Source organism: Eretmochelys imbricata, chromosome 11 (assembly GCF_965152235.1).
Source record: "Eretmochelys imbricata isolate rEreImb1 chromosome 11, rEreImb1.hap1, whole genome shotgun sequence".
Lineage (NCBI taxonomy): Eukaryota > Metazoa > Chordata > Testudines > Cheloniidae > Eretmochelys > Eretmochelys imbricata.
The window spans coordinates 12,522,688-12,548,138 of NC_135582.1; the positions used below are offsets into that span (position 1 = coordinate 12,522,688).

The 25,451-nt window shown below is 41.2% G+C and overlaps 1 pseudogene; it reads right to left on the reverse strand.

Annotated features, from left to right (window-relative positions):
- Positions 1-17,427: 17,427 nt before the first annotated feature.
- On the reverse strand, positions 17,428-17,676 carry LOC144272236 (small nuclear ribonucleoprotein F pseudogene; annotated as a pseudogene).
- Positions 17,677-25,451: the final 7,775 nt, after the last annotated feature.

The following is a 25,451-nucleotide window of genomic DNA, read 5'->3' on the forward strand; positions in this document are numbered from 1 at the left end:
GTTGGCTTGGCTGCGACTCACCTTTTTTTTTAAACTTCCCTAATACTTGTTGGAAGACTATTGCAGCAAAACTTAATGTGTCCTGCAAATTCTTTGCATATGTAGAGGACAGCTTTCTGTTTCAGAAAGTTGAGGAAACAATTCATTTTTGATGAATTAGTTTCAAACGTGAAGTTGGTCGGGAACTTGGGAGGAAGTGACCACGATCTGATAGAATTCAAGATCTTATGGAAAGGAGAACATGAGATCAGTAAAACAAGGACACTGGTCTTCAAAAAGGCGGATTTCAACTGACTCAGAGAAACAGTAGGCAAGGTCCCTTGGAAAGACCAATTAGGAAGAAAAGGAGTCAAGGGGGGCTGGCAGTTCTTAAAAGATGTAATACTAGTGGCTCAACATCAAGCTATTTCCATGCAGCTGAAAGATAAAAAGAGCCACAAGAGGCCAATGTGGCTACAGAAGGAGCTCTTTAGCTGCCTAAAACCAAAAAGGGATACATACAGGAAGGGGAAGGAGTGGCATGTCACCAAGGATGGATGCATGGGAATTGTGTGAGCATGTAGGGACAAAATCAGGAAAGCCAAGGCAAAGAATGAGTTACAGCTGGCAAGAACTGTTGGAGACAACAAGAAGGGGTTCTTCAAATATGTCAGACAAAAAAGAAAGATCAAGGATGGTGTGGGTCTGCTGCTCAGTGAAGAAGGTGAGCTCATAATGGAAGATGATAGGAAGGCAGAGCTGCTCAATGCCTACTTTTCTTCAGTATTCTTACAAAAATAACATGTGATCAGATGACTAGCGAAGTTACCAGAGACAATAATTGGGAAGAGAAGTAGATCGGGATAAGTAAAGAACACATCAGAGATCTTCTGACCAATTTGAATGAATTCAAATCAGTGGGGCCAGATGCTATTCACCTGAGTGTACTGAAGGAATTCTCTGAAGAAATCTTGGCACCACTGGCAATAATATTTACAAACTCATGGATGTCAGGAGAGGTTCCAGAAGACTGGAGAAGGGCTAACATAGTGCTCATCTTTAAAACGGGGAAAAAGGAGGAGCCAGGGAACTATAGACCAGACAGCCTGACTTTGATTCCTGGGAAGCTATTAGAACAAATTATAAAACATTCAGTTTGTGAATACCTGGAGGATGAAGGGATAATCACTAGCAGCCAGCATGAATTTACCACGAACAAATCATGCCAAACCAGCTTGATATCCTTCATTGACAGAGTAACTGATTTGGTGGATAGGAGGAATGTGGTGAACATAATATACCTGGACTTCAGCAAGGTTTTTGACGCAGTCCTAAAAGACATTCTGATAAGTAAGCTGGAGAAATGTGGGCTCGACAGAACTACCATTGAGTAGATACATAATTGGTTAAACAACCACAAACAGAGTAACTATTAATGGAATTATGTTGGATTGGAGGGAATGTCTCAAGTGGGTTCCACAGGGATCTCTTCTGGGTCTGGTGTTTAACATCTTTATTAATGACCTGGATGTAGATATAGAGAGCACACTGATCAAGTTTGCAGATGACACAAAGGTGCGGTGGGGTTGCCAGTACTTTGGAGGATAGAGCTAAAATTCAGAGGGATCTTGATAAATTGGAGAGCTGGGCTATAGATAACAAAATGAAACTCAACAAAGACAAATGTAAGGTGCTATACTTAGAGAAGAAAAAAATGCACAAACACAGAATGGGGGAAAACTAGCATGGCAACAGCACTGTTGAGAAGGATCTGGGAGTTGTGGTGGAGCACAACCTCAGCATGAGTCAGCAATGCAATGCTGTTGCAAAAAAAAGCAAACGCAATTTTAGGTTGCATTAAAAGAGTCATAGCATGCAAGTCATGGGAGGTGATAGTACCGCTCTACTCAGCACTGGTTAAGCCTCAGCTGGAGTACTGTGTCCAGTTTAGGTCACCAAAGTATGGAAAGGACGTAGAGAAACGGGAAAGGATCCAGAGGCAGGCAACAAAGATGACCAAAGGGATGGAATGTAAGCCATCTGAGTAAAAGCTGAAGGAAGTAGGTATGTTTAGTCTGGAAAAGAGGAGATAAGGGGGGATATGATAGCAGTCTTCAGATACTTAAAAGGCTGCCATAAAGATGGAGAAAATTTGTTCTCTTTTGCCACAGAGGGCAGGACAAGAGACAATGGGTTGAAACTCAGTATAGCATATTTAGATTAAATCTCAGGGAAAACTTTCTAACTGTCAGAACATCAGGACAATGGAACAGACTGCCTAGGAAGGTTCTGGAAACTTCTTCAGTGGAGGTATTCAAAAGGAGGCTGGATAGCCATTTGTCTTGGATGGTTTAGACACAACAAATCCTGCATCTTGGCAGAGGGTTAGACTTGATGGCCCTTGTGGTCCCTTCTAACCCTATGGCTCTATGAGTCTGTCACACAGGTGCTGATTCAGAAAAGCACTTTTAAGCACATGCTTAAGTCCTGTTGTCTCTAATGGGACTTAAGCATGTGCTTTCCTGAATCGGGGCCATGATTTGGATACATGCCATACCATATGCATTGGGTTCAAAATAGATCCTGTAAAACAAATGACAAAAAAACCTGGGTTTTGTGTATAAATGAATATTTCTGCAGGAAATGTCCATTTTCAGTGAGGATTTTCATTGTACAAAGCAAAACCTGAAAATGTTGCAGTTTGGGATTTTCCCAACAAAAGCCTGAAAAAAGACAAATTTGAACAAAGTTGGGGAAAATAGGCTAAATTTTTCACAGAAACAAACAAACAAAAATAATCCTGACCTGATGTACTTCAAACCTATTTATCTGACAAGTGGATACCACAGTTATACTATTCTTTTGTGGCAGAGCTGGTCAAAAAATTGTCCTCAGTGTTTTTGTTTGTTTTTGTTTTACCAAAAACAAGAAAAAAATGTCGATGAAAGTTGTCAGGATTTAGCCATATTGTGTAAATACCTTCATATTTTTTTCCTGCATTGCTCTATTTTCTGGGATGAGTTTTTCAGGTTCTCTTCCCATTTTTCCATGCTACTGTGATAGACCCAGGCCAGCTGGGTACAGCAGAGTAGTCAAAGGCAGATATACCGGCCACTGGATAAGCAGTTTTCTGTTCCCTGACTGACCAGAGCACGGGCTGCTCCAGGCCAGGGTGGGCACATGACTCCAATTAGCCTGCAAACAGTCAGTTGAAGCTATTAACCTAATGTGAACACCTGACCCCTATTAAGGCCCCTCTGATACTATAAGAGGGCTCACTCCGGTCAGGCTGAGGGGAGCCAGAGGAGAGGAAGTGTGGCTGAAGGGCTGGGTAATGAAGACAACCTCAAGCCACTGGAAAGGGAGCCCTAAGGTAAGGGTGAAGAAGGCGTTCAGAGAGAGAAGCCGGAGAGCTGTGGGGAAATGGCCCAGGGAAATGTAGCAACTCTGGCAGTGAAAGGTCAGCTGCCAACAGCTGCTGCTATTAGGGTCCCTGGGCCGGAACCCAGAGTAGAGGGCGGGGCCAGGTTCCCCCCAACCTTCCACTACAGAAACACCTCCCAGGAGGGGAAGACAGGCCCCTGTCAGGACAGGAGGCTAAACTGTTTGGGAATAAGCCCATAGGGACAACAGAGACTGTGGGAGTTCTCTCACCAACCTCCTTGCTGGCTTATGATGAAAAGGACTCAGTAGACTGTAACCCTGGCCCTAGAGAGAGAAGGGCTACAGGGAGGGTTGCAGTGAGCCTCTGAGGCTAGCATAAACTGCTTGGAAGTGCGGGACCCATGGGGACAAGGTCAGAGCTCTGCCACACTATATACAACCACTGTTCCCTCTAAGCTATGCACGTGAGCATGCGCACACAGATCCTAAACCCCGTGCACACGGCGAAACACCGCACGCACAAAAATTTGCACAGAAGCACAACAGTTTGCACAGAAGAAATTTTTTGTGCACACAGCCTGTCAAAAATTAGAGGGAACATTGTATACAACATCTCAAAGGTGCAGTCCTTCCTTGTACTTATCACTGAAAATGGGTACCACTGTTTCATTTCTTCCTTGGATGCTGTTTTGTATACAGCCAAAAATATGGTTTTACAGCTGAGGTGTTAGGAAGGTTGTTGCTTAAAAGATTTGCACAGAAAACCTCCAAGGGCAGGCTCTACAGCTGTGCTGCAGGTAATGTAAGGGTGTGATCACTGTATTTCTGCATCAGCGCAGGTATTTATTATTACTGTAGTGCCCAAAGTGTGCTAGCATTTTATGGGTATAAACGGATAAAATCAGAAAGATCTTGACACTAAAAAACCTACAGTCTAGATGAAGAAATGACACAGCAGTGAAACACCTAACAAAAGGTAGTGGTAGGTTGAAGGTGTAGGATACAGAGGTTGCAGATAGCAGCGAGTGTGAACATGCGCCAGGTTACCTAAGAAAGCTGCTAGCGATACTAGTTTATTTTTTTATGTCTTATGGAAGGACGGCAGTTGAGTATGAGAGGAGTTACTAATGAGAAGAGTTTAGATGGGGTATTGAATTACTTATTTCCCTGTGCTTATTAGGGTGAGTAGGTGTCCCGATTTTATAGGGACAGTCCTGATGTTTGGGTCTTTTTCTTATATAGGCTCCTATTACTTCCCGCCCCCATCCCGATTTTTCACACTTGCTCTCTGGTCACCCTAGCTTATTTCCTTGCTTTGGAGTTTATGTTTATGGGCTATGCAGTCTAGTAAACTTTAACTCAAAGTGAACAAAGGAATTTCTCCGTTTTTTTCTGATAAATATTTATCAACATTGATAGTTATTCAAATGGACGGAAATCAGCACTGATGTGTATTGCCGCTCTGCATCCTCCTGCATTGCTCTGATGTATCTAAGGCCCGCCACCCTCCACAACCCACTTCCTTGGCTGGTCTCCTGCGGAGGTATATTCCTACCTGTGTTCTGCCATATAGCCCCATTCTTTTCCACTGCGTAGCCCAAATCCTCCCCATTCTCTAACCAAACACAGCCCTGTTTTCCCCATCAACCACACAGCCGCACTTCACAACACGTTCCCTCATCACCACTCTTTACTTCCCTACCATATTAGGCTTGTAAACATTGATATGTGTCAATATTGTAGCAACAATTATATCTGTCAGTGTTTAAGTATCATTACTGACACATATCTACATTGCTGAATCTAAATGTTGATAACAGCTGAATGTGATAGGTGAGTAGGAGGAATGATGAGAACTTGGGATGTGGGTGTAGTATCATGTTGAGGAACAGAATTCTAGGGACAGGAAACCTGTGGCAGGAAGTGGAGACTCTTGGTGGGCACCTGCAGAAAGCAGAATTCTTGGGACTTATGGGGTCATGGGAATATGTGAGTTGTATGGGGACATGGTGGGTAAGTAGGTCTGTAGCAAGGAATACAGGGAAACTTGGTCTGTGCATAAGGGAGATAGACTTGAGCTGGGGTGGGAGAGCCTAGAGCCTGCAGTGGGAGAACCAATGGTATGAAAATACGAGCTATGCTTTGTTGAGGAGGAGCTGTTCTAAGATAAACCACCTAGGAAAGTAACAGAAGTAGCTGAACAGTTCTGGTGGCTCATCTTGCTGTAATGCACTCAGCTGATGCTGAATATGGGCAGTAAGTATGTGTTTAATTCTAGAATTTCAAAAGTGGCGTGTGACCAAAATAGCATGTGAGAGAGAGAGTGATTGGTTAGGACTGCCATTGTTTAACCAGAAGAACTCAAAAGATGTGCAGAGTATGGGCAAACTTTTAAAAGAGCGTCCTCTACAGCGATTAGTTTTCATTATGAAATTTCCTTATGAAAAGTTATTGTGCCATACATGGAGACTGAATTCAATCATTAAATTATAAAACACAAAGATTTTAGTTTTGTAAAAATCTCTGTCCAGCCTTACCTATGGAATCTCTAGCAATGCCGCCATCATTTCAGAAAGGCTTAGTTTAGTTAGTAGTTAACATGCACTGGTGAAGCTAACAGAAGTTCCACTATACAGGTACATTGTACAGCTTATTCAGTTTATTCTAACAGTGAAGTACAACTGAAACAGACAGGTTTAGGACAGGATTTTCAAAGAAACCCTGGGCAAATGAATGCTTAGCTAGGATGAACTTCAGTGGGCTTTAGCTGCAACTCCCCTAAGTGCCTTTGAAAATTCCAGCCTTCTCTCTGAAATGGAACTTCCCTATAAAGAGGACGGATGGTCTAGTGGATAGGGCACTACCCTAGCATTTGGGAGATCTGACTTCAGTCTTTTGTTCTGCCACAGACTACCTTGGTGAATTTGGGCAAGTTGCCTGGGGCCAGATATACAGGCACCTAAATACCTTTAAAAATCTGGCCTGTAGCCTCTCTGTGCCTCAGTTCCCCATCTGTAAAATGGGGATAGCAGCACGTCCCTACCTCACAAGGGTGTTGTGAGAATAAATACATTAAAGATTGTGAGGCGCTCATATACTACATTGATGGGCCCAGGTAAGTACCTTTGACAGATTCATATACATGTTAAAGGCATGTTGAATATGTTAATGTGAAACATTAAATTTACTTGGCTGTCACACTGCAAACCTTACACTTAGATATGAGAACCTTATGGTTATGCTGTGCATTTAATGTTTCCAGAAAGCCTAAGGAGTATTTTAAATTTAGGGTATATCTCCCATGCCACAGTATATTGCGCAGAAAGTAAAAATATAGAATTTGTGAGCAAAGCAAGTGTGAGCACAAATTTAGTGGGGGTAACTTAGTCAAACTTTGAAAATGAGGCTTTCTGTACTGATTAAGTCAAAATGAAGAACGAAGGGAACAGATTTATTTGAATATGACACCGATTGCATAGGGCACGGTATTTGATTTGAAATGTCTTCAGTGGAAGAACTGAAGCGGAGGCATTGGATTTGCTTATCAATGGATATTATTTTTCAAATCACCCTCTGATCAAAGGAGCATAGCCAGTTCTTTTAGGACAATTCTGTTCTTTCCTTTTTTGCGCTAGACTTCACGGATCCATTTTTAGCTCTTTTATAATGTAACTGGCAACGTTAATGAGCATTTCTTTTCAGCTAAAACAGTTTCGTAAAGCAAGTCAGAGCTACAGTCAAATCCTGGATTTGTATTCTTATTTGCAATAGAATTTAGTGCCCAAGGAGGAACAAAAAAAAAAATGCAATCTGAGATTGTAATAAGAGAAGAACAGATTTTATAGCAGCAGTGTCCTCTGGGCATGCTCAGCTCAATTCTGTCTGAAGGACAGACCAAGAATTATAAAATTCAAAAACTGAAGCTGTTGGTTAATTTGAGACCCACAGTACAGTAGCATAGGCAATATTTTAAAAAGGGAAACATGTTAACGCAGCCAGAGTCTTTTTATTGCTATTTTAAATAAGCTGATCTGTATAAAGACCATTGTAATCTCTCATGCTGTTGTGGTTTAAGCAGTATCCTTATTTTAATAATGCTTTATGTGCAATTAGACCTTTGCTGTAAACACACCAGGCCTAACTGTCCATTCTGTTATAATAGTTGGTACGTGGAGTCACACCAGTGAAATACTGGTGTAATGCAGTGGAAAATCAGACACCAAGGGATCAGCTGGTGGAACCCAAGCTGCAGCCCCTTGTGGTGCAAAGTGCATCCAGTGCAGGAGTGCAAACTGCTGGAAGGATTTGATGTGGCCAACATCCCTTTCCAAGTGAGAGGGGCAACCAGGGGATCTGTCAAGTCACTGTCAGAGCATATGTCTAAAATCCTCTACCAGCTATAGATGCAGAGCCAAATGCAGACGGTTGATTGTTTAGTTGTTGTTTGTTTGTGGACATGGGCATACAGTAATCTTGCAAAAGCCTGGGCATCTTTTATGGCTTGCTTGGGAATGGCCACACTACTCCTACACAGCCATCCACAAAGATTACTCATGCCAGGAGCATTATTAATCTCAATGGAGGAAAGTGCACAGGAAATGTGGGCAGGGGGAGAGTTGTGCACTAAATTCATGGACTAAGCACAGTCCAGCTGCAGCCCAGAATGCCCCCCTCTGCAGCTCCAACTGTGGAGGATCTATGAAAGCATTAATTCTACAGGTACCTGGGGAGGACTCCATGGCGTGTCCTTTTGTTTCCCCTCCCATGCACATATGTATGTGCAGCCCAAGGCTTGAATCTGGCACCCAATATTTTCTAAACAATCACTGTCAATGAAATGTTTTTAATGTTCAACTATATAATATCCTTTTGAAAATTTCCATTCTGTAGTGCAACACCTGTGAGGGTAATGGGGACTGGTGCCAGTCCCTAATAACACTTTGTTAAATACAAAGCATTGTAGCTTTCCTAGCTATGAGGAGAATGCTAGTTACTTTGCTAATTCCTTGAGATACATTCTTCCGTAATCTCAAGTATGAATCTGACTTTGTGTTCTATTAGACAACCTACTAAATATCATTAAGGACAATTTATCTAAATCCGCCCTTGAGTTAATGCTAGGCCTTAGGCCCTGATTTATAGTAACTGAGTCTAGGGACCCTCTATAAAAATGAAAAATAGCAGCTATTAAATTTATAAAAGGGAAACAACTTGGAAAAGGAGAAAGTATGCCAAGGTAGCCTCTCCAGAAATGGCAAAAGGGAGTCTGATTTACAGGACCATATGGTTTAGACATAGTTTGCATAATGTCCTCCAATTAAAAATAAAACCCATTGTATAAAAAACATCTGTTCTCAGATTTCAACATTTGGGGCAAAAAAAAAAAAACAACCCATCAGGGAATAATTTAAATCCTTCATTGTGTTTTTGTTTTCTGAATTCAGCTTTTACCTGTTTTGAGAAGTTAGCATGCCCCACGTCAAACTACACTACACTCTCATGGAGTATTCTTTGACGCATTGTGAGATGCTAGCATTCCTGCACAGGGATTATTTGGTTGCTTGATGTGATGCTACTGTAACCCACACACCTCCTGGGTGTGGTGTTCTGTCCCCTCTAGTGGCCCCAAGACCACTTAGAGATTAATGAGTCTGCTACAGCCTTAGCTAAGAGAATGCGGCTTTTAGCTCATGCAGAAGAGGCTCATGCATTGAGATCCCAGGTTTGATCCCGCCCGACAACAACCAGGGTCTGTCGGCATTACAAGTGGGGACTCATCTGGGATTTCAACTGGGAAGTCCTGAAACGCAGGATGTGCTTCCTCAGGTAGGGGAAGTATGTAACCCACACACCTCCTGGGTGTGGTGCTCTGTCCCCTCTCCGAGACCACTTAGAGATTAATGAATCTGCTACAGCCCTAGCAAAGAGCCACATGGCTTTTAGCTCATGCATTTAGCTCCAGAGATCCCAGGTATGATCCCATCCATTGACGGGGGTCTGTAGGTGTGATACTATCGGTATGATTGCAGACTGTTATGTTTACATTTACAAGACACTATCATTTTTTTGCATTAAACAGGTCAGGTATCCAGCCTTTGTTTCAACCGGATCAATTCATTTTATGAGTTCTCTGGAAGTTGGAATATCTGACCCTATTCAGGCGAACATGGGCAGAGATTTTTGCAATGAAGCAACAATGTAGAGATAGCAACATAAATTATCTAGACAAACTACGAGATTGTATTAAAGTAAACTTAATCCTGGTGATATTAATCTCTTCTGGCTTCATCTCTGTTTGAGGTAAAACCATATTTAATGTGTATACCACCAAATTTCAACTCCATAAATTGAGATTACCTCAGCTCTAACAAAATATTCCTTGGCCCACCAAATCCTGTTTACCCCTTGAGCATCACTTGCCACCTCCTATGGAGAAACTTAATCTGAGATCTGACCTGTGCTATAGACATCAGGAAACAACTTCCAGTTCAATATCATTTAAAAGCAGAGGTGGTTAGTATACTGTAGGTGAATCTCTAACATTTTGCTGAATGTCAAACACCTTGCACCCAGTATTGCTATGGCCAGTGCTTTCTGAAAGGAGCAGGGCACTGGAAGATGGTTCCCCTCTTCTCCAAATAGTCTGACAAGGGCAGGATTCCATGGTCAGGGGAAGGAAGAGGTGCACTATGCTGCTCCTTTGAAAAGGAATTCATGCTGCACATTTCATTATACACATAAGTGTATAAGCAGACACCATACCCAGCAGACCACAGGCCTCCATTGTGGTCTGAGTTGTCTGGGATAGGAGCCAGTGTTGATCCTAGCACTATCTTGCAAGCTGTGGAGGATCCTGCCCTGCTGCATGCTTCAGAGAAGAGGCTGCCCACACAGCACAGCAGAATGCAGGGCTCTCCTGTGTCTGTTTAACAATGAAGAAGTAGGTTATAAGAAAGGGAACGTGTCTGTTAGTTGTGTAGGAGACTAGCAGGCAGGGCCTTGGGCATTACATAACTTTGCCTTTGTCTTATTGGTTGACATTAGAGAACATCTCTTAACCTCTGTGTACCTCGATAAAATGGAACTCCTAATCTCACTGATCTCACAGAAGTGTTGTGAAGCTTGGTGTATTAAAATTCAGAAAGTGCTTTAAGAGCTGAGAGCCTCAGATAACAGCCACTTATATAAGCAAAAGTATTATGTCTAGGGAGAGCCTTGTCAACCAATGAGCATGGCATTCATTAATGTTTGTCTAAATAAAGACAGTTTCTTACCAAAACTTCTGAGAGAGTAGAACTCTCTCCAGCATATTATTGTATCGCTGATATCAGGTAGACATCTTTATGTTCTCCATCCAAGGCCCATTTGAGACTCACCTTTTCAGTTCCCTGGTTAGTTAACACTTACCACATTGTTGAGCTTTGCCTGTGGTGTTTGTACAGTGCCTTGAGCTGTTTACCAGTAAGCTTTTGGTCATAGTATACAATTAGATTTCACAGAGTTGCTGAACAATTTGTTGGGAGATGACATATGATGTATAATACTTCTGCTGAGGGAATTCTTGGCCGTTTAGGTCCAGATACTCTGTTTTTCCCAATCTCTGGGGGAATTTAGAACAAACTGGGGGCTACCGGCTGTAACAGCTGAGTAGCTAAATGTGCTCCTTCCTAACCTCCTACACGCAGGCTGCTATTTTAGCTCTGTGCCCACTAAGGAGGTATAACTGGTTTCTGCTCGTTTTGTACTATTTCAGGGAGCCAAGTGTGAGCTTTGGAGCCATTGAGCACCCTCTGAGAGGTTCTGAGTGCCATAAAGGGTACGCACAATTTTCCAGGATCAAGCCCATACTGACGTTCTGACTGGATTCTAAAGCAAGTTGTTGAACAAACATAATACACTTGACATCTGGTCACCCTTGACCTTGAAAACATTCCAGACAACATTGAATGTGCTCTTTTGGGTAGAGTGAAGCCGTATTTTCCTGAAAAATGCCTCTGAAATTCTTCAGAGTGCCATTCAAGCTGTACTGCAGATGTGTGAGCATGTGCATCAATCCAAAACTCAGCACAGCCAGGATGTGGTTGTGCAGTCTGGCAATGAGATGTTTAACATGAAAGGTATATGTTATTTGAGCTCATAAAAACAGATTTCCTTTCTATTAATATATTTATACATTTCCACTTGCTATCACTGCCTTTTTCTCTTGCCATAGAATCACATGATATGTCTTGATTCCATAGGTTGCTGCATCTTGTAATGTCACTTGGCATTATCGCCTTACTCACAGTAGCATAAGCTGTGAATTTGGGCTGCAGAGCCATCACAGTGATCTCAACCAGATGTGCAACTAATGGGTTACATAGAAAGAGATCGTCCCAGGGAACTGGGGTCCATTGACTGATTGTGTTAATTTTATCAAAGAGAAGAGAAAAGTCAGAGGAAAATGTCATGCCCATCTTAATGAAAATTAAAGTTGAATGTAACCGGTCCAAATCCTGAAGCCAATGAAATTTTGCCTGAAAAAGGACTTCAGCAATGAGTTAAAGACTCCCCAGATAAAGGGTCTAATTCTGATCTAAATCTGGAGTAAATCCATTCACCTCATGACTCCCAATTTAGCCCCTTTGTGCCTGAAATCACAGTCTGGCCCACACTAAAACCTATTCACAGAGATGCAGCAAAATGTTAACCAGAATCTCCAGTGCTCTCAGCCAGGCATTTCAAAGCTGCACAGGCTTTAGATGGAGGAAACTGGGTACCTCAATGCCTGTAGTCTTTGGCAGAGCCAGTCACACCGGGATAAACCTAAAGCCCTTCTCTGATGCCTAATCACCATCTAAGATTTATGCTGTTTGATCTTTTTTAACCTCGCTTTTTCCAAATCTCCTATGGAAATTACACACATTTATACAGAGAACATTCCTTACCTCCTTTCCCTTCCCCCAGGCTGTACATTGAAAATTGTCAGGTGAAATCCAGCAGTGGAAAGCCTAATTTTGTAGTCCCCTTCTGGGCTGTGGTGACAGCTCTGAGATTTTTCAGTACAGACCAAATCAACCTTTAAGAATCTAATTCATTTTTCTGTTTATCTCCTGATATAAATGCAAACCCCATTCTTTTTCTCTCTGCCTCTTTCACCCTCTTAGAATAGTCTGTTTAGGGTAACTAAATGGTTCTATCCAAAACTGGCTGTCATCCAAAACCAGATGGGCAGAAATCCTAATAGCAACAGAAAACTAGCAATTTATATGAGTGCACAATACAGAAATACTTTGTTTAAACCAGCACAGGGCTGCATCTTATTGAATATATGTAAACAGCAAGCTACTGTGAGTTTTTGTAATAATGTTTACATATTTTAGAACAGTTAAATAGCCTGAGCTGTTCTCAGTGACTCTAACAAATTCATCTTCCACCATTTGCTGTTTGTGTGAAAATCAGATATGTTTATTTAAGATTTGTACTGAAGGGGTAAATAGCTCTTCATTTAATTGAAATGTATTCTACATGCTACCTCGATTCTGAGGTGCTATGTATTGTTTTTTACTTCTGGACATCTCTGTTTTTGCAATATTAAAACTGAAATCCAAACAGATATGGAGAAAAAGAAATAAGTTAACTGTGAAAAAGATGTAACACAAGCACAGGAGTTCTGTTAACAATGAAGTCCATGCAAATATACATAGAGCATTAATTAGAGATGGGCCAGAAGTAGAACCTTTTATCCAGACCCTCCCCCAAACAGATTAATATTGCAAAAGAAAATGCCTTGGGCGTTGCCTGCCAATGAACCTTCTAATATTGGCTAGCTATATACAGGGCAATAGCCTAAATGGACAACAGCTTAAATGGACAATTGGCATCACAGTTCAGTTTTAGACCTTGGCAAAAGCATGTCAGGCAAGCAACCTCAGTTGACAGTGTTTGGAGTCCAGTGTGAAATTCACAAGGAATTATTTGAAAAGTAGTGAGTGTTAGGCACAGTGCATAGAATCTCCTCCCAGCTCACTACCTTCCATCCACTATTCAGTTTAGAGATGGACCTCCGTTGCAAAACTTGGATGAAGATTTGAACATTCCCAAAACACAGGGAATTCAGACATAGGTCTTGGAATCAGTCCCACCTGTAATTTGGTTATTTACCTCTCTTCACCCTGGCAGTGAGATTGTCTGACCTGTAATTAACCCCATAACCCTCAGATACAGGAAGTGCTCTGGGTGTTGTTTAGTCCATGTCCACGGGTAGTTGAACAGAGTACATTGTTCTTCAGAGTGTTACAGGTTTGTCAGGATAGTATTTATTTGTTTACCTAGCAACCATCAACAGATTATTATAAGCGACTTCCCAGTTCTCAAACTGAGCTTGGTTTGATCTTTCAGAAGCAGGGTGTGTAAGACCCACTGCAGCATGTGGGATGAACAATTGAGGCTTTGGAGGATTTCCCCTAAACTTGTAAAAAGGTGGCATTCCTGCCCTGTGATGAACAAAACTACACTCTCATAGAGTATTGTTAGTCACCCGTGGTGAGGTTTGGTATATTAATAAAAGATAATACAAATTCCAGGTAAACCTTCACTTAGTGCTTAGCTCCCCACAGTTTATTTTACCTGAGACTAACTTGTCCCCATTTTAGAAGTACTTAGGGTTCCTTCCCTGGGGACACATTTGGCCCAAACCCCAGCTCTCTCTGCCAGAGGACTATTCCCATCTCTCTTTAATATTTGAGTGATAAAGTCATAAGGCACTAGCAAATGTACTGTAGTGAATAGTTCTGCACTGGCAGGGGGATGGACTGGATGTGACCTGGGCAGTCTTTACAATATTAATATTTATGATAAGTAGACTTTGGGGCTCAGTCTGTGGTCCCCTTCACTTTCTCTCATGGCCACTCTGCTGCTTGAGCCCAAACAGATGTGCTGATGCCCATGTTCATATATCAGACTATGATTCAGAAAAGACCATAATACATTAATTCCACATTAAACATTACCATACGGCTCACAAAGTTTTTCTGGCTCCTGTGCTTGGAGCAGCTTGAATTGCCTGACGGCAGGATGTCTTCATGACTGGGAACATTTTTAAGGCTTGTGTTTCATCATCCCAAGGCTGGTGGGCAATTGACAGGGTCCTTCCACATGAAAGCTCCAGTGGGAGCCTGACGTTGTTGTGTAGTTGGGTCAGCAGAGTCAACATAAAGTAAACTGCTCACATCAGTGCTCATAATTTTGTGAGCTTTTCCCCCATGTGTGCATCCTACAGTAGTGATGAATGACTCAGTCACTGCAGATTGTGCTGGCATAGGATGGGGTTCTCTTCTAGCTCCAGCATTCCTCTGAAATTTATTTCCATTGCATAACTGGGATGTGTGGAAGGTCTAGATAGGTGTTCTGTCTGATGCACCTGGTATACTAGGCATAGGGAAAGTGTGTAAAATAACTATAACAGGGATAATCCTGAACTGGCTTGGATAGTTAGTGAAAGGCAGAATAGAGATGACCATGCATCCAAACTGATAGTTCAGACCAGGACCTGAACCCTGCAGTTGTGCCCATCTCTAATTAGTTGCCATGTGTAGCTAGCAACGTGTTCAATGTCTATGGGTCATATTGTGGCTTTTAAGCTGTAGCCTAGGCTTCATGGGATGTGGAGGGACTCAGCCAGAAGTTCTGCAGTGGCTGCTCTGTCAACTTTTCACACAGGTGTGGTGGATACATTTCTCTGTGCTTGCTCAGCTCTGCCATCTCTCTGCCACTCCCCTTTGGATGGCTAGCTCCACTGGGGCACTAACAGGGAGCAGTGGCTGACCTACGGAATGTGCCTGGCTCTCTGCAGCCCACACAGCAAATGGCACATATTCTTTCTATGTTTCTGCTCACTGCCTCATTAAATGGAGTTGGTCACTCCAAGGGACTATTTCTGAGAGCTAATCAGATGGAACTATGTGACTCCTTACAGACACATCTCAGCCTGTAACAGTGTACTGAACTCATCAGTTATATTCTGTGGCTCAGGCACAAAAAAAGCACAGAAGATGTCTTCATGGCCACTGGCTATTGCTGCACAGGAGACCAAGGCACAACTAGTCCAGGGTAGGGGTTTTTGAGTCCAGAATTCCTGGTTGTGCAGGTTTCACCTGGGTCAGAATTGCCAGAGTCCCACACTAGCTGCTTTCAGGTCATGATGGCTGAACTGTTTTTGGGCCCCTTTGTTAAGTGCTAATAGTTTATTATCTGTATTTGCTATTCTCTTTTCTTCCTGATTCTAATATTAATTGGGTATGCCTATGCCTGGGGGTTTCTCTGTGGCTGGGGAGTACTGGGTTTGTCTTTGTGTCTGATCTTATTGTTCTGCTTTATTGTCTATTCAAGGTTGGATCTTTATTTTTATATTCATGTTTTGTACTGTTCCTACTGCACAGTGCTTAGATGCTAACTAACACTCGGCTATCGATTTATTAAATGAATAAAGTGTAACGGGGGGTTATTTCTAAAATAATGAGGGAACACATCACGGAGAACCGTATTAAACTATTTTCATATGAAATACAGGCTCTGAGGCATTATGTATTTTCTTTTTCTCTCTTTCATATCAAATGTAATTGTGGTATGCATGTATTTTATTTTGCATAACTGATTATAGATATGATAACATCATTTTATGGCTGAAATAATTATTCTCTTTTTTTAAAAATGTATTAAACAAGTAATAGACTAAGGGAGCACCTCATAGGTGAAAGGATGTCTACCATCAACGGGCTGATCCATCTGCATTTCACTTATATGCTTTACAGATATTTTTCCAAAACTTGCCATTACTGCCAGGTAGTCAAAGCTCAGATACATACCAGGTGAAACTACTTGCTAACTCCTTTTGTGGATGTAACTGAGAGGATCCTGAAATGATCTGCTGTCACAACTAGAGTAAGATAACCAGAGATCATTTTCCCTCTCCACAACTCTAGCTGAACCTCAGATGTTCGTTCTCAGGCCTTGTCATCCCTCAGACACATAGCAACACCTGAAGCGGATGTGAGGGAAGCTCCATCCTCTCACTGGAATAGTCTAGATAAGTTAGATATGCCCCTATCCCTTTGATGAAACTGAACTCTCCTATTACTTCTCTGCAAGTACAGTTTCAGACCCTTTCTGCCCTTAGTTATACCAGAATAAATCCAGCTTTATTAGCTTTATTAACTATAGTGGAATTGTTCCAAATCCCAGTATAACTTGGCAGAATTTGGCCCATTGCCTTGAGTGACTATTTTTAACAAGTAAGAGGAAAACAATAAGGCTGTAGAAGTCACTAGTTAATGACAATATCTGAGGTTCACCAAGTGAAGGTACTTCCTATGTGGAGGTGTTTAGAAATGCTGTCCTGGTTGAAGGACCCTTTATCACAGACCACTAGGAATTTAACAAGATACTGACAAAGCCACATCATAATTCCATTTTTAGGGTAGCCATTCCTGTGTCTTTTGCACGAGGTGCAGTGTCACAAATAATTGATATGGACATGTCAGATATTCAGTGCAGGGCTTCATAGATTGATGTTCACTGTAACATGCTTTACTGTGTTCTGACTTTCTGAAGCAGTGGCTTCCCAAGGCGACTCACTCTTTTCCTAGGCGATATTAGGGTTATTTCTCCTCTTCGGTTTAAGCAGTGAAAATGGACATACTTTCCAAAAATCAAATCAGCCACCTGAAGAAAGCCTTTGCCTAGTTTGTAACACCTGCCACCCTCATTACTGGAAATGATCAGTCTCTGGCTGTCATTTAAGGAGTATCCAGGGGAACATGCAGCCATTTATTTTCTTGGCTTTAAGCCCAGCTCATTTGAGACAGTGGTTTGTTAATATGCTGTTCAGTACATCCCACCCAGCCTCCCCCATATTTAGATAAAACGGCCATTCAGTCCCTTATTAGCTTGGTGTATGATGGCAAACATAGACATCTAGTGGCACTTTAGTGCAACGCACATAGCTTTTAAAACTGGTTTGTGTGTGTGTGTTTGTGTGTGTGTGAGAGAGAAAAACTGATCTTTATTTTCCAGAAATATACAAACTTATTCTCTCAGTTCTCCATCTTCTTCTACTCTGATGTACAGGACATTGTTACATCTTATCAAAACTTCACCAAGGTGTCCTGACAATGCACCATCTATGTATTCTTCTGTATGTTCAAGCTGCATGTTCATGTAGCTGTCGACAGACACCAGGTAGCCCTTGTACTCCATCCCCCACTTCAGCTTCACCATTACTGGCTTCCCCATCAGCCCATTCAGGAAGGGCTTGGAGTTCAGGGGCAAGCTCATGGTAACGTGACCTGGCACAAGGCAGCAGTAAAAACAAAAATTACTCGCAGGGCCACACGTGCGCCTGTGGAAGGCAAATAGAAATGCCCCAGGCTGCTCCTTCAGGTGTTTATTTTTCCCTTAAAAAGGAGGAGAGGTCTGATTTTCTTCCAAGAGAAGCAGTGGAGGCCTCATAACTTCAAAATAGAGAACATACTGTATGGAACAACCCTCTTTTGGTGAAATGAGGGCAGGTTTCTTTTCTTGTATATTCTGTATTCATTCCCTCATTGAAACCCCTGCTGATGTCATGTGGAGAGGGTGCAGAACATGAATGTAACCCAGTCTGTGGACAGGAGAGTTGGAGCTTACTCTGAGATTGATCAGAATGCTGGGGAATCCTGAACCCCAATCATTACTCTCCTACAAAAAGACGCAAGAAAAACAAGTGTTGGAAAGAAAATCTCCCAAAGCTGGAAAACGTCAGCAAATGTAGGGGTTAACAGATGGGTGGTTTTGAATTTATTACCTAAGGTTGGCAATAGAAATAAAGGAAATCAGAGGCACGGCTAGTTGAACTTTGACAAAGGAAATGACTAACACAGCTGCTAAGGAATTGCAACAGAAATCCTATCAGCCAAAGATCTAGGATTGCCAATACAAATACAGTATACCAGCCAATTGAATTCAGTGCACTTTAACCTGTTGATATTTTTCTTTCTACCTGGGCAGTTGTCTGGAGGGTGTGAACTAACCGTGGTGCTACAAGACTTCACAGCTGGCCACAGCAGTGAGCTGAGCATCCAGGTGGGACAGACAGTGGAGTTACTGGAGAGGCCCAGTGAAAGGCCTGGCTGGTGTTTGGTACGGACAACTGAGCGGAGCCCCCCTCAGGAAGGCCTAGTCCCCAGCAGCACTCTCTGCATCTCCCATTCTCGGAGCAGTGTGGAGATGGACTGCTTCTTCCCTTCAGGAAAAGGTAGGCAGAAATCTATCAGAGTTCCCACAGCAAAGACTATCTCAGGTTTCCCCTTTTGAAATACACAACTGTTTTTCTAGCACCGCCCACTTCCCAAGGAACAGATGTAAATAAGTTACATTTTAGTCATTAATATGTTCTGCTAATACCTTCTTGTAAATCAATACAGTTCTAGGAAATCTCCATGAGAGTGTCTCTCTATTACCAGCATGGAGATTGTTATTATCCTGAGACACTGGAGTCACAGATCATAGTATAATCATAGACTTTAATATACATGTCGGAGAAAATGTCTTTTGAATGTCTTATGGGACCACCTGCAACTCCTAATGGTCTAGGAGAAGAGAAAGTTAAACTGTGTGTATTTTCAGCATCCCCGTATTATATATCTGATGCTTTATGGATGCTGCAGTGTACATTAATGCCAGTTCTTTTGGTTATCTTCCTACACACTTGTCCCTTTGTTAATCCCTGCACACAAACTTTCTTTTCACTGGTACAAGAGTCCATAATTGCAGGTGAGCCCTGGTGATGCCAAGTTTTCCTCTAGGAATATCTGATTGTCTCCATTTTAACTTATTCATCAGCTGAGTAGATTTGCAACTAACAGTGACAAAGGCATAATGTTGAGTAAAATACAGTTTCTTGAGTAAGGGATACAGGAATTGCCATGTTAGACTAGACTTTTGAAGATCAGCTAGTCTTGCTTCTGGAAGTGACATGTACTTGTATCTTAAGAGGAAGGTGAAATGACCTGTGTACTGTGGTACATCATTGTGAGAGAGATTCCTCCACAACTACTTATGCACGGAAACAAGAGGACTGATGCTCTCCTTCCAAATTTTACACTTAGCTGATGTTACTACAAAATGAAAATCCTTTTCATATAAATGCCTACAGTTAAAAAGTGAAATAATATTATTAATGTAGTCAAAAGTATGATTAATTTAGCAAGCATGATTGAAAAAAAAATTCTAACCTAGACAAAGGATATATACTGTTCTAAAAAAAATTCATTGGGGGATAGATGGAGCAGTGCTTTCTATATACTGCTTACTAAAGCCATCCTTCAGTCACCTGGTAGAATAGCTCCAAGCTGTCAATGGTCAATACATGAAGTGCCTAAAAGTCACAATTCTTCAACAAAAAAACTCTCCGAGAGACTGCTGAATTGGAATTAATTTGCAAACTGGACACCATTAAATTAGGCTTGAATAAAGACTGGGAGTGGATGTGTCATTACACTAAGTAAAACTATTTCCCCCACACCCCACTGTTCGTCACACGTTCTTGTCAACTCCTGAAATGGCCCACCTGGATTATCACTACAAAAGGTATTTTTTCTCTCCTGCAGCTAATAGCTCACCTTAATTGATCACTCTTGTTACAGTGTGTATGGTAACACCCATTGTTTCATGTTCTCTATGTATATAAAATCTCCCCACTGTATTTTCCACTGCATGCATCCGATGAAGTGAGCTGTAGCTTATGAAAGCTTATGCTCAAATATATTTGTTAGCCTCTAAGGTGCCACAAGTCCTCCTTTTCTTTTTGCGGACACAGACTAACACGGCTGCTACGCTGAAACCTTCAAAAGAACTAGTATGCTACTCTGACTAGCTGCACAACAACACATATGCTGGAAGCTTGATCATACCCGCAAACTAGCAGACCACAACCTATTGGGTCTATAGTGCATGGCATCCTCATTGTTCAGGTCCCCTTTCAGTGTACTATTGAGCGCTAGGTGAGAATTCTGCCAAGCAAGTGCTCTAAGGAGTGTAGGGAGAAGAGGCTCCTTATATAGTATTCCTGACCCCCAAGATACCAACCTGGCCTCGTCTTTCTGTTTGTGAATTTTCCCATTACAGCATAGGAAACAGAGTTAAATTTATTCTCATGAAACAAAATAAGCTTGGAAGTTTTTATAAAAAGCATGCATTAAAATGAGCTATATTCTGTCCTTGTTCCTTTCAAGAAACCTCCATCACCACAGGCGGGGGCTTGGCACAAAGATGAAAGAAAATAGAAAAATGAGTAGGGCAAACTCCTGTGTATGTATAGTACTAAAGATTTTGAGCATGGTTTTAATTAGAGATGGGCCTGAACTAAAACACCAGATCAGATAACCACAGAACTAAGGGGCAAGGTAATTCACGCTCAGATTTGATATTCCCCAGTGGCCTCTCTCAGTTATGGTCCTTTCCCATGCCCTATATTGCATCGGGAGAGGAGAAAAACATCCTGCTGCCACTGCTGCTGGTTGTAGGTGAGCCTAGAGCCCAAGAATCCTCAAACCTGATCTGAGTTTCACCTGTTTTTTGCTCAGTTCTACTGCGGCTTTTCCTGTCTATCACATCACTGGAGTCATGATGCACTGTGACAACTTTTGTTTATGCTGCAGCAGGTGCTTGTCCTCCGTTCATTCACTAGAGGGTGCTGCTGAATTGTATTGTTACAAATGTGGTTAGTCTAGTGTGCATTTGGGAACTTTAATAATGGTAAAGTGTGGGAGGAGAAACGTGTAATTAAATATCACTCAAGCCTCTGTACTAATAGCTGCACCCTGAAGTGATTACATGATGCAAGAGTATTGTGTTGGGTAGGAATATTGTGACAAGGTACTCATGCTCTGGTATTTCACAGAGGTGAGCTGAAACTGGAAACTCCAGTCATAACCCATTCAGATTCCTGGCACACTAGGCTTTAAAATCCTAGATCAGAACCTGCCCCTATAGTTTTTGTTCTAAGTTATATCTGAGACCACAAAAACCACCGTTTTCCATTACTGGTAGAGATACCACCAAAATTGCATGAAATATGTTGCTCTCATGAGATTTCTGCAATTTTGGGTCAAAATCTCAAGAGACAACTTTGCAGGATTTCAGTGCTGTTGAATCTGAACTCAACAGTAGTTGTAGTTTTCTCTCTGAGTGGGTCAAAGAAGGGTATCAGTTTTTCATAAAAAAAAATCTGTCCCCTCTTTCATTAAAAATGTCTAAACTTGAATTTTTTGAGCAGCTTAGGTTTTTGTATGGTGCCTGTCACTGCAGCAGCTGTTTTCAGACCAAAACCCAATCCCTTGCTTAAACTTAAAAATAAACCAAGAGCAACTTATTAGCCTCGCTCTAATTTCTCAGTATTGCTTCATCAGCTCAGTGGTTCTCCAGCATTTTTGTTCCATGGGCCAATTCACAATTTTATATGGAAAAATATAGCAAGCAGACTTCACCCATCTGTTTCAAATATGAAATTCTGCACAACTATACAAAAGCAGCAGTGGGTTAAGCAGCCTTGGAGATAACATTATTTATAATTGTCTTTATAAGCAATATAATTTCAAGGACGGAAAGTCTCTTCACTTAAAACCTAGTGTCTCTATCAGTAAATTGAGACATAATTTAGCAGATTTCTGTCAAAATATTAAAAAATAACTGCATCTGCTTAGTGAGAAATGGCAAATAATTGTATAATCTTTATATCTTATACTTTTTTTATATAAATCACCTTACACTGTTTATATAAATATGTGGGGTCTTAAAATGGAGTTTATATTGGCCACAAACCCTAAAAACTTGTATGATTTATGGGTTTGCTCCAACATTTTATCTAGCATCAGTGCAAGCTGTCATCTAAAAATATCAATCAATGTTTGTAATATTTAACAATATAAAATTCCTGTTTAACAGCCAGTGAAGACGTAAAGGCAGAACTGACAAGTGCAGATGCATTCAGACACTTTCTGCTGCTGTAGATTGACTGACTGATTCCAAATGTGTTATGAAGGTTCTTTACTGTTGCTTTTAAAATAATAAAAAAAGTAACATAAAAAGATTCAAAAAATTATGAAGAGCCCCAAATAGAATAGAATAAAAACCTGTAAGAATCCCCACTGGTTTTGCCTGATGTCTACTGTTGATGGACAATAGAACTAGAGCTTTAAAATGCTTGTCTCATAGCCTTCCCTTGCCTTTGCTGCTGTTCACTCCTGTGAGAATACACGGTGGTTTTCTCTGTGACTAGATTACAGGTCAGGGTAACAGTGCAGGCCTGAATGTTCTTTATTTCTAACAGTCCAACAGCATTTGAAATTACACGTTCGTAAACAGGCACGTGGTTTTCTAAACTTTCCCATCCCCAAGTAATTTATGGCTGGTTGAGTAAAAGAAACTGTCCTGCAGTTCTGGTACTGTACTTAGGAATTCATGATTTTTTTTTCCCAACTAGCATTCCAAGGGAGAGACAAAGAAGAGTTATGATCTACTAAGACTGAAATACTGTCTGAACTGTCCCACATGGCACATCACAGAAAACAGTGACTTTTATTCCTGTCTGTTTTGCTGTACAATTGTGCTCTAAGAGACAGTAAATCTCAAATTAGGGGAATGAAATCTATATGAATGGAAAGAAACCTAATAACCTAGCAAATGTACATTAAATAAATTGAGGCAAGTTTACCCTTGGTGTCACTCAGTTAATCTCATCTAAAGCTGTGAACCGACTAGCCTGCTCAAGCTAGCTTGAATCCAGCTAGTACAAATAATAGCAGTAAAGACAGCATATTGTGGGCTTCAGCACAATGGTACGGACCCTAGGTGTGTACTCTGCTCGCTGTCTGTGCTGAAGCCTGTACTACTGTTACCTGTGCTAGCTGGATTCCTGCTAGCTCAGGTAAGATAATACATGCACAGCTTTTGCTGTGTGGTGATTCTGAGGATGAATTTGGCCCACGTGGCCCTTAGAAGAAATACAATTACAAGTTGTCTTGAATTTTAGAATTTATCATATTGCTCTATCATTTCAATGTAACATCAAAATGATAGTTTACCTTAAAATTCTAGAGTAGCAAATTAAGGTTCTCACAGTACACGCTGAACACCCACACTGAACAGAAAGGAACTTATTAAAAACAACTCTAAAGTATTCTGCAGCAGTTGTTTTGTACCAATAATGGAAACTGGAGCAGTTGTTTATGAGGGCATATTATATATATCCATAAAACTTCAAAAACAGGTAATGGGACTTGTGCTTGCATATCCACATGGTGCAATTGGGCCAATTGGGTATTCAAGTTATATTTAACAGCATAGCTACTAACAAAAAACATTCCATGTATCTAACATGGGTAAATTAATCTGACTGTGAGATTCTTTTGCATTTCCTGACTCTGGGCCTGATTCTCATTTTAAAAGGTAACAGGGCAAGGTGCCACCAGCCTGTCTGTTAGGGGTCTTGGCCTCTTTAAGGTCATGGACTCTGGGAGTTATAACTCCTCGTGGAGTATGTGACCCGAACGAACACATGACTGATAGAGGAGTCAGATGACTGCCTGCGGGGCTATAAAAGGAGGCTGCCTTCTCTTAGTACAAAGAGGTGAGGCAGGAGGAAGGAAACAGATAAGGGTTTTGCATATGGGGGTCAAGAAAGATGATCTCAATGAACAAAGGGGTCAATAGGAGATTCCCTCTTCCTCCCCTCCCGCACCCGCACCCGGATATACACCTTTCTTCATTCTGTAGTCATTATGTTTGTTCTTTGAGCACATTTTGGAACAAATTGATAAATTAAACAGTAATAAGTCACCAGGACCACCTAATATTCACCCAAGAGTTCTGAAGGAACTCAAATACAAAATTGCAGAACCTCTAACTGTGGTATATAACCTATTCTTAAATCAACCTTTGTACCAGATGACTGGAGGATAGCTAATGTAACACTGATTTTTTTAAAAAGGCTCCAGAGGTGATCCTGGAAATTTCAGGCTGGTAAGCCTAACTTCAGTACCAGGCTAATTCGTCAAAACTATTAAAGAACAGAATTATCAGACACATAAATGAACACAGTACATTGGGGAAGAGTCAACATGTATTTTGTAAGGGGAAATAATGCCTCGCCAATCCATTAGAATTCTTTGAGGTGGTCAACAAGCATGGTGACAAAGGTAATCCAGTGGATATAGCAACTTTCAGAAAGCCTTTGACTCCAAAGGTTCATAAACAGTCATGGGATAAGAGGGAATGTCCTTCCATAGATTAGTAAAAGGTAGGAAACAAAGGGTAGAAATAAATGGTATGTTTTCACAATGGAAAGAGGTAAGTAATGGGGTCTCCCAAAGATCTGTACTGGGACCTGTGCTATTCAACATATTCATAAATGATAAGGAAAAAGGGGTAAACGGTGAGGTGGTAAAGTTTGTAGACTACACATAATTATTCAAGATAGTTAAGTCCAAAGCAGACTGCGAAGAGTTACAAAGAGATCTCACAAAACCGGGTGACTGGGCAACAAAATGGCAGATGAAATTCACTGTTTAAAAATGCAAAGCAATGCACAGTGGAAAACATAATCCCAATTATACATACAAAATGATGGGGTTTAAATTAACTGCTACCACTCAAGAAAGAGATCTTGGATCATTGTGGATAGCTCTCAGAAAACATCTGCTCAGTGTGCAGCAGCAATCAAAATAGCTAACACAATGTTAGGAACCATTAGGAAAGGGATAGATAATATTAGAAAATACAGTACCATTATATAAATCAATGCCATACCAACACCTTGAATATTGCATGCTTTTCTGGTTGCCCCATCTCAAAGATAGATATATTTGAATTGGAAAAAGTACAGAGAAGGGCACCAAAAATTATTAGGGATATGGAACAGCTTTCATCTGGGGAGAGATTGAAAGACTGGGACTGTTCATCTTAGAAAAGAGATGACCAAGGGATGATACGATAGAGGTCTATAACATCACGAATGGTGTGGAGAAAGTGAATAAGGAAGTGTTATTTATCCCTTCACATGACACAAGAAACTG